This window comes from Bombina bombina, chromosome 7 (assembly GCF_027579735.1).
Source record: "Bombina bombina isolate aBomBom1 chromosome 7, aBomBom1.pri, whole genome shotgun sequence".
Classification (NCBI taxonomy): domain Eukaryota; kingdom Metazoa; phylum Chordata; class Amphibia; order Anura; family Bombinatoridae; genus Bombina; species Bombina bombina.
This window is the reverse complement of record NC_069505.1, coordinates 448,489,485-448,499,778: the sequence shown is the minus strand read 5'-3', so window position 1 is coordinate 448,499,778 and position 10,294 is coordinate 448,489,485.

Genomic DNA, 10,294 nt, shown 5'->3' with positions numbered 1-10,294 from the left:
TGAGCTGGCCAGCTTTTTCTATGTATTTATTTTTACATATTGAATCACTATAAATATATTTGCACTTATAATACATTTTACAAACTACTAACATGTGTGTGGTTTTGATTTAGGGGACCCAGCCATTGACTGGTCCGCACTGAAAGCTGAGAACACCTGTTTCTAACATACTAAATAAATTTAATATTTTTTCTATGAGTCATTAACTAGATTATTGCAAAAAAAAATTGGGAGTGCTGAAATCCCAGTCTTTCTTTGGAGAGGGTACTACTGCATCCTCTTCGTGTTTCTCTCTGTTTTTTTGAAGTAAATTCATGTGTGTAACAGGGTCTGCACCCAACTATAAATTGTAAAGTACGTTATTAATACCTTCTCCCTAATAATTCAGTATATTAATATATATATATACATAGAATCCAATTTAAAAAATTAGACAGAATCTTAAACAAACGTTAAGCTTATCTTATGAGCAAAATACTTCAAGTATATTTTTAAAAAGGATATCTTTTGTACAGATGTTCTATTTTTAGCTCTATCCTCCAATCCACATTGCAGAGTCCTGGATAGACCCACCGGCAGGATAGGGTGGTGCTGGATAAGAAAATGACAAAAGAAAAGAGGACAGGAGCGCAAGGGACTGATCTGAGTGTAGTATAATAAAAACTTAAATTTTAATGAAAATGATTACAAGAAACACACTTACACTTTTCACCCTCAAACAAATGAGGTATGTATAGGGCACAGAAGCAAATGGACCAATAGTCAGGCTCACCACGAACCCCCTCCGGTGTAATGGATTTCCCCTTCAGTCACCATATATACGGGCTGCGGCTCTCCGTCAAGCTGTAAAGTGTTCCCAAAGGTCCATGGTCTCCAGTCAAAGTGTCACAGTCAAAACTGTGTTTGCAATGTCCAGAGTCTATTTAAATGTTAACGTGTCCAAGAGTCTCTTAGCAAAATCACATAAAAAAACTTAAAATGCCAGAATCACTCAGATTACCACTGAACACTCACAAGCCGGCTAGAGTGTTTGTGAATCTGACTCCTCACAGCATGTGTAGATGTGGGCGTGGCCTTACACATTTTGTGGGACTCCTCCCCACTTCGTCAGAGGCATGCCCACATACCTGCAGTCTATTTATACCGAAACCTCATATCTGTTTGACACAAATATCGGAACAATAAGCCATTTTGCTCACAGCTATCATCCTGGTAATTAGCATATTCTATTGTTTCATATTCCAATATTATGTTCCAACATTATGTGTTAATGTGATCAATCATATTATTAAAAAATATATTTTTTGCATACAATTAATTTCCTTATAAGCAAATAATATGTACACGCTGTCTATAATTTTATACATAATCATTAAGTTCATTCTATGAGATAACATTTTATTTCTATTATTAAAAAACCTTAAATCATATAGATAAAAACTAATTCATAAACACATTAAGATGCATAAAAATTTATATAATAGAACCAAATTCGATCTAAAACACCATTTAAAAAGACATACAATCCATATATAAAAAGACACATAGTACATCAATCTTGTGATGTCCTGTTGTATATATGTAGTGATAAATATATATACACACACACTGCTGCATATCCTGTAAATATAATAGTTTTCACCTTTTAAAAATGTGTGGAATACAGTATATGAGTTATATTAGTTGGGTATAGTTTCTCTGAAATATTTTTGTTTTAAAAACAATAAATTGTTTGCTCATGGAGTTTATACTGTAATTAATACCCTTACTAACCTAACCAACCTAACCGAGCTATCCTCCTATTGGAATAATCTATTGTTGATAGAAGAAATAATCATTATATGTTAGACGTGATGCACTACTAGACTATACATTTATTTTCTATCTAAATAAGAGATTATATTTCCTGATTATCAGTGACCCTATATTTATTTTATTTTAAATCAGGAGACATGCACTAGGACTCAATGAAGGCTGCTAGATTAACCTTTCTGTTCATACCATGTGGCTCTAGGGTACCTAGTGCATGAATCCAGAAGGTCTCTCATTGTCTCAGAGTTCTGAGGCGATCACCAACTCTTTAATCTCTCTTTATATGTTCAATTGCTTTTATTTTTAGATTACTATTGTCCCTCATATGGGCTTCCAGAAAGTGTGCTGATACTCCATGGGTTGTGAGTCCTATATCTATATTCCTTAGATGTTCAGTTAACCTATACTTTCCTTTCCTTTTCGTTCTTCCCACGTACTTTTTCCCACACGAACATTCTAATAGGTAAACCACATAGTTGGACTTGCAATTAATTAATTATTGGATGTCATATTTTCTACAATCTTTTCTAGAATAAAAATGTTTATTATCAGGGTGCATATGAGTGCAACAAGTGCACCCTTTTTTCCCACATCTAAAGAAACTTTTAATGTGCTGTCTCAACCAGTTAGTTCCAGTTTCTTTTTCCTAAGTTTACTTGGGGCCACCATATTTTTTATAGATTGGTTCTTCCTGTATACCACTCTGCCCTTTTTAGGGATAATATCTTTTAACAAAGGATCTTGTAAAAGAATAGGACAGTATTTGTTCAGTGCTTTTTCAATATTCGTGTGTGCATTGTTATATTTCGTAATGAAATTTACCCTATTGTCGTTGTTACCATTCTTTGTTTCTTTTTTTCTTGCCCCATCTGAAGACAAACTGGATCCTAATCTTCTGGCCCTTTCTCATGCTTTTGTTATCAGTTCCCTGGGATATTCTTTGGCCCTAAATCTTTTTTCTATGACCTCAGCTTCCTTATCGTATGTTTCTAAGTCTGTACAATTTCTTCTTGCTCTTTGGAACTGACTATAGGGGATATTTTTAAGCCATTTCATGCGATGACCACTCTTTGCATGGAGGTAATCATTAGTATCGTTTCCTTCCTATATAGTTTTGTTACTATTTCATCCCCCCTATGTGTCAGTTCCAAATCAAGAAACGTGACCTTTTCTTTATCAATAGTATGGGTGAAAGTTAGGTTCACGGTGTTTTGATTAACATATCATACTAATTCCTCTGCTTCTTCTACCCTCCCATGCCAGATAACCAAAATGTCATCAATATATCTAAACCATTCAATAATTTTATTTGCGAATGGATTCCTACTATTGAAGATAAAGAGATCCTCCTACCACCCCATGTACAAGTTTGCAAAATCAGGCGCTAACTTGGTGCCCATTGCGGTACCGGTGGTTTGAAGGAAATATCTATCTTCAAAGAGGAAAAAATTCCTTGTTAGAATAAAGTTTATGGCTCTCTTGACAAAATCTTGTTGGTTCTCATTGATGATTCTAGCTTTATCAAAAAAATAATCCACTGCAGCTATCCCCAAACTGTGTAGAATGCATGTACCTGCTTCCCAGTTCACCTTTTTGAGTAAATCTAACATATGTGGAGTATCTCTTACATAAGATCTCAAACATGGTACCATCGGTTTTAAAATATGGTCCACATACTCTGATAATTTTGAGGTCAGGCCCCCTATCCCAGAGACAATTGGTCTCCCCGGGGGGTCCACCAGTTTTTTATGGACCTTTGGTAGGTGGTAGTATATGGGTATTACTGGGTGTGTCACTTTAAGAAATTGATATTCTTTTTTGTTTAAAATTTCATCCCTTCTTCCATCAAGTATGAGGGATTCATATTCTTTCTTAAAGTCTAACATAGGGTTCTTTTTTTAAGATTTTATATGTAGATTCATCACATAGTAACCTAAAAGCTTCCCTTAGATAATCCTCTATATCCTGAATGACAACCCCCTGCCTTTGTCGGCGGAGCGAATCACTATTTCTCTATCTTTTTTCAGGGTCTTAAGGGCTTTGTTCTCTGCACTGGTTAGGTTTGTAGGTGTATTCCTCTTATTCTCTTTTCTTACTTTACAGATATTCTCAAGTTCTTTCTCCATGAGGGATGCAAAAACTGAAATATATCCTCCCTGGTATTTATATGGATAAAATGTAGATTTTTTCCTCAATTCTGTATGACAGATTGGCATAGTATTAGCCTCTATTTCTAATTCCTGAAGGATCTCTACGAGGCATATTTCATCTACATCTGTCTGTCTGATATCAAGATCTTCCTCACAAGTTGATTTATTCAGTAACTCATTTATATCATTTTCTCCTTCTATATCTACCTCACGCTTAGAAAAATGCCTTTGAAGTGTTAATTTTCTAATAAATTTTTGTAGATCTATGTATACTTCAAATGGATCTGGATCTTTTTCTGGGGCAAATGATAGACCCTTTTTTAAAATCTTAACTTCCTCATTGGTTAGTTCCTTTGAAGAGATATTAAAAATTTCCTGACTAAAGCTCTCTAGTTCAATTTTTCTCTTTCTCTTCTCTTCTTTGGTTCTGATACCCACTCCTCCTCTGCATCCCTTCTTTCGTACTCCATGGTTCTTTTTTGTTTTCCCGGGGTCCTTTGTGCTAACCCTACTGGTCTGCCCCCTAAAAAATGACTAGAATTTTGTTCTTTTGGGATCTGGAAATATCCCCCCATATATTTACTTCTTTGTGTATCCTCACCATTATGGCTGTTCTTATTTCCATGATTAGAATGAGAGTCTTTTGGTGTCGTTTTTGGTTTTGCCCCTAATCTACCATACTCTCTATCATCAAAATATGATGTGTTGTTTTCATAGTTTCTTTGGGATTATTCTCTTCCCTTATTATAGTACATTCTCTGATCTCGAATATTCCCTCCCTCATATTCTTTTGGGGCATACCCCTTTTCCCTGTTCTCCTTTTGATTTCTATTATTGAAATTCTGTGGATTATTATAATGATAATTATTAGAATTTTTCCTATAATTATGGGCCCCCTTGTTTTTATTATTATACTGATAATTTTGTTGTCCCATATTTCTTCCCATTATTAGTTTTTGGTTGTCCATTAATATGGTAAAATCTTGGATCTCTTATTATTTTTGGAGTTTCAACTCTTTCGTTTTGTACTGGTGTATCAGTCATTGCTCCTATTACCATCTCACTCCCTTCAAAATCTGCTTTTTGAGATAGGGCATTCGCAAATTTCTTTTTCTTGTTATTTTTTGTCTCTAATTCATATCTATACAGGGAACTTCTATTTTGTTCATCTAGTTCCTTAAATCTTGTATCCCCTTTATGTTTATTTATTATTATTTCAATCTTTTTAATTTCTGTTGACAGTTTCTCTAAATTCTTTTCTCTCTATCTTGTCAAGAGATTAATAAACTTATTGGAGCATTCCTCCAAAGCCTCCTCCCCATTCTGTATGTAGTTCCACCTCCTCTAGCTCGAAAATACATTTTTTGAATACAGCCTTAAACCTTTCGGTATTAACCCTTTTTTAGAAAAATTCTCTAGAGATATCAGGTCATACCAACTATTTATTTGTTGTTTAGTGAATTTCACTAGTTTCCTAAATACAATTTTGGGGTCTATTTGTACATTATTATTATCATTCTCTACAGAGCTTGATAACACTCTGCTTCTGGTAGTTGGATCAAAATATCCCCCAAACATCACTGTACCATCTCCACTGGTGTTCTCAGGTTCCATGATATTACAATATACCTATGTCCCAGGCAGCTCTTATAAACCAACCCTTACTGCTAGAGTAAGCTATAAAACACTACAAAAAAGCAAGATCTTACAATCTGCTAGTAAAGAGCGCCACCTATGGAGACAAGAGAGAAATGTGTATATTCTCACTAAATAACAAATAAATAGTTGGTATGACCTGATATCTCTAGAGAATTTTTCTAAAAAAGGGTTAATACCGAAAGGTTTAAGGCTGTATAAAAAATGTATTTTTGAGCTAGAGGAAGTGGAACTACATACAGAATGGGAGGAGGCTTTGGAGGAATGCTCCAATAAGTTTATTAATATCTTGACAAGATATAGAGAAAAGAAATTGTCAAATTCTGTCAACAGAAATTAAAAAGATTGAAATAATAATAAATAAACATAAAGGGGATACAAGATTTAAGGAACTAGATGAACAAAATAGAAGTTCCCTGTATAGATATGAATTAGAGACAAAAAATAACAAGAAAAAGAAATTTGCGAATGCCCTATCTCAAAAAGCAGATTTTGAAGGGAGTGAGATGGTAATAGGAGCAATGACCCACCAGTACAAAATGAAAGAGTTGAAACTCCAAAAATAATAAGAGATCCAAGATTTTACCATATTAATGGACAACCAAAAACCAATAATGGGAAGAAATTGGGACAACAAAATTATCAGTATAATAATAAAAACAAGGGGCCCCATAATTATAGGAACAATTCTAATAATTATCATTATAATAATCCACAGAATTTCAATAATAGAAATCAAAAAGAGAACATGGAAGAGGGGTATGCCCTAAAAGAATATGAGGGAGAGAATATTAGAGATCAGAGAATGTACTATAATAAGGGAAGAGAACAATCCCAAAGAAACTATGAAAACAACACATCATATTTTGATGATAGAGAGTATGGTAGATTAGGGGCAAAACCAAAAACGACACCAAAAGAATCTCATTCTAATCATGGAAATAAGAACAGCCATAATGGTGAGGGTACACAAAGAAGTAATTATATGGAGGGATATTTCCAGATCCCAAAAGAACAAAATTCTAGTCATTTTTTAGGGGCAGACCAGTAGGGTTAGCACAAAGGACCCCGGGAAAACAAAAAAGAACCATGGAGTACGAAAGAGGGGATGCAGAGGAGGAGTGGGTATCAGAACCAAAGAAGAGAAGAGAAAGAGAAAAATGGAACTAGAGAGCTTTAGTTAGGAAATTTTTAATATCTCTTCAAAGATAATAACCAATGAGGAAGTTAAGATTTTAAAAAAGGGTCTATCATTTGCCCCAGAAAAAGATCCAGATCCATTTGAAGTATACATAAATCTACAAAAATTAATTAGAAAATTAACACTTCAAAGGCATTTTTCTAAGGGTGAGGTAGATATAGAAGTGGGAAATGAAAGAAATGAGTTACTGGATGAATCAACTTGTGAGGAAGATCTTGATATCAGACAGACAGAGGTAGATGAAATACGCCTCGTAGAGGAATTAGAAATAGAGGCTAATACTATGCCAATCTGTCATACAGAATTGAGGGAAAAATCTACATTTTATCCATATAAATCCCAGGAAGGATATATTTCAGTTTTTGCATCCCTCATGGAGAAAGAACTTGAGAATATCTGTAAAGTAAGAAAAGAGAATAAGAGGAATACACCTAGAAACCTAACCAGTGCAGAGAACAAAGCCCTTAATAACCTGAAAAAAGATAGAGAAATAGTGATTCGCTCCGCCGACAAAGGCGGGGGGGTTGTCATTCAGGATAGAGAGGATTATCTAAGGGAAGCTTTTAGGTTACTAGGTGATGAATCCACATATAAAATCTTAAAAAAGAACCCTATGTTAGACTTTAATAAAGAATATTAATCCCTCATACTTGATGGAAGAAGGGATGAAATTTTAAATGAAAAAGAATATCAATTTCTTAAAGTGACACACCCAGTAATACCCATATACTACCACCTACCAAAGGTCCATAAAAAACTGGTGGACCCCCCGGGGAGACCAATTGTCTCCGGGATAGGGGGCCTGACCTCGAAATTATCGGAGTATGTGGACCATATTTTAAAACCGATGGTACCATGTTTGAGATCTTATGTAAGCGATACTCCACATATGTTAGATTTACTCAAAAAGGTCAAGTGGGAAGCAGGCTATATGTGGCTAACTATGGACGTAAGTGCACTATATACATGCATTCCACACAGTTTGGGGATAGCTGCAGTGGATTATTTTTTTTATAAAGCTAGAATCATCAATGAGAACCAACAAGATTTTGTCAAGAGAGCCATAAACTTTATTCTAACAAGGAATTTTTTCCTCTTTGAAGATAGATATTTCCTTCAAACCACCGGTACCGCAATGGGCACCAAGTTAGCGCCTGACTTGTACATGGGGTGGTAGGAGGATCTCTTTATCTTCAATAGTAGGAATCCATTCGCAAATAAAATTATTGAATGGTTTAGATATATTGATGACATTTTGGTTATCTGGCATGGGAGGGTAGAAGAAGCAGAGGAATTAGTACGATATGTTAATCAAAACACCTTGAACCTAACTTTCACCCATACTATTGATAAAGAAAAGGTCACGTTTCTTGATTTGGAACTGAAACATAGGGGGGATGAAATAGTAACAAAACTATATAGGAAGGAAACCGATACTAATGGTTACCTCCATGCAAAGAGTGGTCATCACATGAAATGGCTTAAAAATATCCCCTATAGTCAGTTCCAAAGAGCAAGAAGAAATTGTACAGACTTAGAAACATACGATAAGGAAGCTGAGGTCATAGAAAAAAGATTTAGGGCCAAAGAATATCCCAGGGAACTGATAACAAAAGCACAAGAAAGGGCCAGACGATTAGGATCCAGTTTGCCTTCAAATAGGGCAAGACAAAAAGAAACAAAGAATGGTAACAACGACCATAGGGTAAATTTCATTACGAAATATAACAATGCACACAAGAACATTGAAAAAGCACTGAACAAATACTGGCCTATTCTTTTACAAGATCCTTTGTTAAAAGATATTATCCCTAAAAAGGGCAGAGTGGTATACAGGAAGAACCAATCTATAAAAAATATGGTGGCCCCAAGTAAACTTAGGAAAAAAGAAACTGGAACTAACTGGTTGAGACAGCACACTAAAGGTTTCTTTAGATGTGGGAGAAAAGGGTACACATGTTGCACTCATATGCACCCTGATAATAAACATTTTTATTCTAGCAAAGATGGTAGAAAAAATGACATCCAAGAATTAATGAATTGCAAGTCCAACTATGTGGTTTACCTATTAGAATGTTCATGTGGGAAAAAGTACGTGGGAAGAACGAAAAGGAAAGGAAAGTATAGGTTAACTGTACATCTAAAGAATATAGATATAGGACTCACAACCCATGGAGTATCAGCACACTTTCTGGAAGCCCATATGAGGGACAATAGTAATCTAAAAATAAAAGCAATTGAACATATAAAGAGAGATGAAACAGGTGGTGATCGCCTCAGAACTCTGAGACAACGAGAGACCTTCTGGATTCATGCACTAGGTACCCTAGAGCCACATGGTATTAACAAAGAGGTTGATCAATCAGCCTTCATTGAGTCCTAGTGCATGTCTCCTGATTTAAAATAAAATAAATATAGGGTCACTGATAATCAGGAAATATAATCTCTTATTTAGATAGAAAATAAATGTATGGTCTAGTAGTGCATCACGCCTAACATATAATGATTATTTCTTCTATCAACAATAGATTATTCCAATAGGAGGATAGCTCGGTTAGGTTGGATAGGTTAGTAAGGGTATTAATTACAGTATAAACTCCATGAGCAAACAATTTATTGTTTTTAAAAAACTATTTCAGAGAAACTATATACCCAACTAATATAACTCATATACTGTATTCCACACATGTTTAAAAGGTGAAAACTATTATATGTACAGGATATGCAGCAGTGTGTGTGTATATATATTTATCACTACATATATACAACAGGACATCACAAGATTGATGTACTATGTGTCTTTTTATATATGGATTGTATGTCTTTTTAAATGATGTTTTAGATCGAATTTGGTTCTATTATATACATTTTTATGGATCTTAATGTGTTTATGAATTAGGTTTTATCTATATGATTTAAGGTTTTTTAATAATAGAAATAAAATGTTATCTCATAGAATGAACTTAATGATTATGTATAAAATTATAGACAGCGTGTACATATTATTTGCTTATAAGGAAATTAATTGTATGCAAAAAATAAATTTTTTAATAATATGATTGATCACAATAACACATAATGTTGGAACATAATATAGGAATATGAAACAATAGAATATGCTAATTACCAGGATGATAGCTGTGAGCAAAATGGCTTATTGTTCCGATATTTGTGTCAAACAGATATGAGGTTTCAGTATAAATAGACTGTTTGCAGGTATGTGGGCATGCCTCTGACGAAGTGGGGAGGAGTCCCACAAAACGCGTAAGGCCATGCCCTAATCTACACACGCTGTGAGGAGTCAGATTCACAAACACTCTAGCCGGCTTGTGAGTGTTCAGTGGTAATCTGAGTGATTCTGGCGTTTTACGTTTTTTATGTGATTTTGCTAAGAGACTCTTGGACACGTTAACATTTAAAATAGACTCTGGACATTGCAAACACGGTTTTGACTGTGACACTTTGACTGGAGACC